This window comes from Trichechus manatus, unplaced genomic scaffold (assembly GCF_000243295.1).
Source record: "Trichechus manatus latirostris isolate Lorelei unplaced genomic scaffold, TriManLat1.0 scaffold00068, whole genome shotgun sequence".
NCBI classification, from domain to species: Eukaryota; Metazoa; Chordata; class Mammalia; order Sirenia; family Trichechidae; genus Trichechus; species Trichechus manatus.
Genome location: NW_004444004.1, coordinates 7,480,871 through 7,487,386, shown reverse-complemented (window position 1 = coordinate 7,487,386; position 6,516 = coordinate 7,480,871). Strand labels below are relative to the sequence as shown.

Here is a 6,516-nt window from a genome sequence, read left to right as displayed (position 1 = left end):
ACAGTGCTGGGACAACTAGATCTCCACAGACAAAAGAATGCAGTTGGACCAATACTTCACACCATATATAAAAATTAACTAAAAATGGTTCAATGACATAAATATGAGAACTAAAACCATAAATCTTGGGGAAGAAAACATAAATAATGCATTGGGACCTAGTTTTTCACAATAGATTCTTAGATATGACAGTAAAAGCACCAGCGAAAGAATAAAACATAGATATATTAGAATTCATCAGAATTAAAAACTTTTGGGAGCCCACATGGTGCTATAGACAGAAGTGCCCTGCCTTCCTTCCAGAGCAAAGACCCAAAAAACTAAGCAAAACAGAGACAAACGTCAATCCTGGAACCCTAAGCGTCAAATGAAGGGATAAAGAACTCAACCAAACACCGAATGGAATAAGAAACTGACAGAGGTCAGAGATCGAGGAGAGATACAGAGTGGAGGTCCCCTATCAGCTAACACAACACAAAATTGCCATCTTAGACTCCTCAGCCACTGAGATCAGCAGACAGGGAATACGAGAAGGCAGCTTCAGGGACCTCGCACTAGGAGACAGAGTACCAGACAACCAGCGATACATGTTTTCCCATCCCCAACACTTCTTTCCCCAGCTCAGCCTCCACCGCTTCCCGGCAGGCAGTGGTGGCTTGGCCTGGAAGACACCAGCTCCTTGCTGCTTGGATTCACCCCACCAACACTGGCTGCCTCCTTTAGTGCCATTTTGTTGTTGCTTTTTTCGCCTTCTTTTGGTTACTTCTCTGTCTCTCACCTCCATCCTTTAATTTCCCTTGAACACCTGGCTCCGTGTGCCATCTCTGCTCCTTCTTCACAGTCTAGGAAGCACTGCTCAGCTGGGGAACCACTTCCCCAGTCTGAGCTGCCACTCTGGTGGGCTCCCTGGGGGCTTTTTTTTCTTTTTTTCCTTTTTGGTTTTCTTCATTTCTCGGTTTCTCATCTCTCTTTACCTTCCTTCTTTTCCTGTCTCCTGAATACATGGAGCTGTGTGCCACCTCTACTCCTTCTAGATGGGGTGTGCAGCACTACTCAGCTTGAGTCACTTCCCTGGTCCGTGCCGCCAAGCCAGTGGGCTCCCTTGGGGATTTTTTTCTTTCTTTTCTCGGTTTCTTGTCTCTCTCTACCATCCTTCCCTTCTTTTCTTCTGAACACCTGGCACCATGTGCCGACTCTGCTCCTTCTAGATGGGCTGTGCAGTGTCACTCAGCTTTCCCGATCTGTGCCAGCACACCAGTGGGCTCCCTTGGGGCATTTTTTTTTCTTCTTTTTTGGTTTCTTGTCTCTCTCTACTTTCCTTTCTTACCATTCTCCTGAACACCTGGCACCATATACCATCTCTGCTCCTTCTTGATGGGCTGTGCAGCACTGCTCTGAAGGAGACCCACTTCTGATGGGCTCCCCTGGGGCATTTTGTTTGTTTTCTATTCTTTTTTCTCTTATTCTCTATTTCTTGTCTCTCTCTACCTTCCTTACCCTTCTGCCGAACACCTGGCACCTTTCCTTTCTCCCACCTACCTAGCTGTGTGTGCTGTATCTGTCCCTTCTTCATGGGCTTTGCCTCTCTGCCTGGCTAAAAAGCCACCAGCAACAGCTTCCTCAGGTCTGCACCACTCAAACGACAGGCTCCCTCAGTGTTATTTTTTTTGGCTCCTGTATCTCTCTCCTCTTTCTCTTCTTTCCCCAACCCACTTAGCTCCACACATAACAACCTCCCCCCTCCATCCTGCATATCTGCATCATGCACTGAGCATCCCAACACCAAGCAGCACAGGGACAGTCTACCAGAACCTGCCCTACACTGACACCAGGACCCAGATAAGTAAAGTACTGTTGAAGAAGAATAAAGTAAGAGGACTTGCACTACTGATCTCAGAACCTACTATACAGCTACCATAGTCAAAATAGCTTGGTACTGGTATGATGACAGATACATTGACCAGTGGAACAGAATTGACAACCCGGATGTAAATCCATCCACTTGTGATCATGTGATCTTCGACAACGGTCCAAAGTCCATCAAATGGGTTAAAGATAGTCTTTTTAACAAATGATTCTGGCAAAACTGAATGCCTATCTGCAAAAAAAAAAAAAAAGAAACAGGACCCATACCTCACGCTATACACAAAAAACTAATTCAAAATGGATCAAAGACCTAAATATAAAACAGAAAACTATAAAGGTCATAGAAGAAAAAATAGGATCAATGTTAGAGGCTGTAATACACGGCATTAACGGGGTATAAACCATAACTAACAACACACAAACTTTAGAATATAAGCTAGATAACTGAGATCTTCTAAAAATTAAACACTTATGCTCATCACAAGACTTCACCAAAAGTGTAAAAAAAGAACTGACAGACTGGGAAAAATTTTTGGCTATGACAAATCTGACAAAGCTCTAATCTCTAAAATCTACAGGAAATCCAACACCTCTACAACAAAAAGACAAAATAATCCAATTAAAAAATAGGCAAAGGAAATGAACAGACACTTCACTAAAGAAGACATTCAAGTGGCTAACAGACACATGAGGAAATGCTCACCATCACTAGCCATTAGAGAAATGCAAATTAAAGCCACAACCAAATACCATATCATCCCAGCATTACTGGCACAAATCAAAAACACAGAAAATAACAAATGTTGGATAGGCTGCAAGGATATTGGAACTCTTATGCCCTACTGGTGGGAATGCAAAATGATACAACCACTTTGGAAAAAGATATGGCGCTTCCTTAAAAAGCTAGAAGTAGAAATACCTTACGATCCAGCAATCCCACTCCTAGGATTATATCCTAGAGAAATAAGTGATGTCACAGGAATAGACATATGCACACCCATGTTCATTGTAGCATTATTCACAATAGCAAAAATTGGAAACAACCTAGAAGCCCATCAACAGATGAATGGATAAACGAACTATGGTACATACACACAATGGAATACTATGCAATGATAAAGAAAAATGATGAATCTGCAAAGCATCTCACAATATGGATGAACCTGGAAGGCATTATTCTGAGTGAAATAAGTCAATTAGAAAAGGACAAATATTTTATGACACCATTACTATAAAAACTCGTGAAAAGATTTACACACAAAAAGAAACAATCTTTGATGGTTATGAGGGAGAGGAGGGGTGGGGAGGGAAAAACAATACATAAACTATAGATAAGTGGTAACTTTGGTGAAGGGTAAGACAGTACACAATACCGGGGAAGCCAGCACAACTTGATGATGGCAAGGTCATGGAAGCTCCATAGACACATCCAAACTCCCTGAGGGACCAAATTACTGGGCTGAGGGCTGTGGGGACCATGGTCTCTGGGAACATCTACATTCTACTTTGGTGAGTAACATCTGGGGTTTTAAAAGCTTGTAAATGACCATCTAAGTTACTCCACTGGTCTCACCCCATCTACAGCAAGGGAGAATGAAGAACATCAAAGACACAAGGTAAAGACTAGTCCAAAGGACTAATGGACCACAATTACCACAGCCTCCACCAGACTGAATCCAGCACAACTAGACGGTGCCCAGCTACCACCAGTGACTGCTCTGACAGGGATCACAACAGAGGGTCCCAGATAGAGCTGGTGAAAAATGCAGAGCAAAATTCTAACTCAAAAAAAAAAAGACTTACTGATCTGCCAGAGACTGTAGAAACCCTGAGAGAATGGCCCCCCAGACACCCTTTTAGCTCAGTAATGAAATCACTCCTGAGGTATACCCTTCAGCCAGGAGGCCCTTCTCAGCTCATCAACCCAGCTTCCTGAGGCCCCACAGCTGTGGGCATTTGATACTGGGTGGCATGTTGGACGGCTGGGGTCTTGGGCAGTGACTGTGTGTGCCTGTATGTGTGTGTAGCTTGCACAATCAAGAGATAAATGGGCACACCAGCCCAGGGGCAAAGACAAGAAGGCAGGAGGGGACAGGAAAGCTGGTAATGGGTAACCTAAGGTCGAGAAGGGGAGAGTGTTGATATGTTGTGGGATTGGTAACCAGTGTCACAAAACAATAAGTGTATGAATTGTTTATTGGGGCACTAGTTTGCTCTGTAAACCTTAATCTAAAGTACAATAAAAATAAATAAATATTAAAAAAACTTGAAGGAAGACAGGGTTCAAAAGATAGCTGAGACAACCCCCAAAAGATTAGTACAACACCAGCAATAAGTTGCTGTTATTTGCCAAAATGGTATTGTTGAGGTGATGAAAATGTTCTAAAATTGACTTTGGTGATGATTGCACACATCCGTGAATATACTAAAAAACACTTAATTGTACAGTTTAAATGGGTGAATTGTATGGTATGTGAATTATATCTCCATATAACGGACCAATAACAGCAAGGATAACAAATATAGGGGAAGCAAAAAAGAATAATCTAAGTGTCTGCTGGAACTGGGTTACGGACATTCCCCCTCTGACCTGGCTGTGAGTCTTGCGCTTAGTGCTTCCCCTTGGCAAAGGGAAGCATGTTTTTGTCATCCCCCAAATAGCAGCTCAGCTGAACAGAGAAGCCAGTTCTCTGGGACCAGCCCACAGCTGGGATGCTTCCCTCTGTTCTAGGGCTAGGCCTCTGCTTTTGGTTCACAGAAGTATGAAAGCTAGCCTTAGGTAGGTATGGTTTCTTTTCTTCTGCTCCATGTCTCATCAAGCAGTGTGTGCTGGTGGTTCAGAGCCCCGCCCCTTTAAAGTCCCTCTGATGCTCACTGAGGACAATTGTTGCTTGGTTACATTGTTACATAGGGGACAACCATCCCTGAAAAGGCCACAGCAGGCCCTGGGTCATGTGAAAAGAGGACAGATTCATGGGATGAGGATGGGGTTTTCTTGCGTAGTGGGCACAACCTGCTAGCTCCACCTGGGGGACAGCCTGAGGACTGTGGAATCCTGTGGACTTTGAGCTTCGAGAGGTGGGTCTTGTGTCACAAAGTGGCCCAGGTGTTCTGTCTTTACTTTGGTGAATCTCAGAAGAAGATGCTGTAGGCATGTTTAACCCACATATATTAGCCACTCCAGCCATGATTTTTGACAATGGGTCTGGACTCTGCAAACAGGCTTGTCTGGAGAGGTTGGACCCCGTCACATCATCAGCTCTGTCATGGGGCATCCGAAATTGAACTTGTCTTTAGCAGGAGCCAATCAGAAGAACTATTTTGTCAGGGAAGAAGCCCTGTACAAGCATGAAGCTCTACACCTGCACTACCCCATTGAGCGTGGCCTGGTCATGGGCTGGGAGAACATGGAGAAGCACTGGCAGCACCTTTTTGAGTGTGAGCTAGCTGTGAAACCCAGCACCCAGCCCATGCTCATGACCAAGCCCTCCTTGAACCCAAGGGAAATTCGTGAGAAGATGGCAGAGGTGACATTTAAGACCTTCAACATGCTTGACTTCTATCTGTCCAACCAAGCGGTATTAGCACTCTATGCCTCTGCCTGCAACACAGGCCTGGTGGTGGACAGCGGGGACAGCATCACTTGCACTGTCCTTGTCTTCAAGGGTTAATCCCTGCCTCAGGCTGTCACCAAGCTCTACGTGGCAGGAAGGGATGTCACAGAGCACCTCACCTGGCTCCTCCTGGCCAGCGGGGATACCTACCCCTGCATACTCAACAGGGGCTTGGTGGGCAACATCAAAGAGAAGCTGTGCTATGTGGCTTTTGATCTAGAGGAGCTAAGCAAGAGGCCAGAGGAGGTCATGAGAGAATACAAATTGCCAAATGGGACTGTCATCTGCATCAGGGAACAGCTGTACCAGGTGTCTGAGGTCCTGTTTGCGCCTGACCAGCTGGGCATCCACAGCCTTGGGCTCTTGAAAACGGTCACCAGCAGCATCATGAAAGTTACATCAACATCCAGATGAACCTTTTTGCGGGGATTGTGCTGGCCGAGGGCACCACTCTATTCCCTGGAATCAAGGAACGCCTCTTGAAAGAGCTGGAACTGCTGGCTTCCAAAGGGACCCCCATCAAGATCATGGCTTCTCCTGACAGGTGTTTCTTTGGATGGATAGGCACATCCTTTGTGACCTCTCTAAGCACTTTCAGGCAGGTGTGAGTCACCTATGCCGATTTCAAGGAGTTTGGGCCATCAGTGGTCCAGATAAGATGCTTTTAGAGGATTCTGAGCACAGTAGGGTCAGCTGGAAGCATTGGAGCCCAGGGCCACCAGGGGCAAGTGAAGTCATCCTTCAGACTTCAGCAAGATCTTCTATAAAAAGTGTTTTGCCCTTTAAAAAAATTAAAAACTATTGTTCAATAAAAGACTTTATTAGCAACATGAAGAGACAATCTATAGACTGGGAGAAAAATTTGGGAAACTATATATTGGATAAGGGTTTAATATCGAAAAAAAAGAAAACAAACCCACTGTCACTGAGTCGATTCCGACTCATAGCGACCCTGTAGGACAGAGTAAAACTGCCCCATAGTATTTCCAAGGCCATAAACCTTTAGGGAAACAGATTGTCACATTTTTATCCCACG

The 6,516-nt window shown here is 44.8% G+C and overlaps 1 pseudogene; it reads left to right on the top strand.

The window, feature by feature from the left end:
• Positions 1 to 5,019: 5,019 nt before the first annotated feature.
• Positions 5,020 to 6,148, top strand: LOC101356389 (actin-related protein T1-like; annotated as a pseudogene).
• Positions 6,149 to 6,516: the final 368 nt, after the last annotated feature.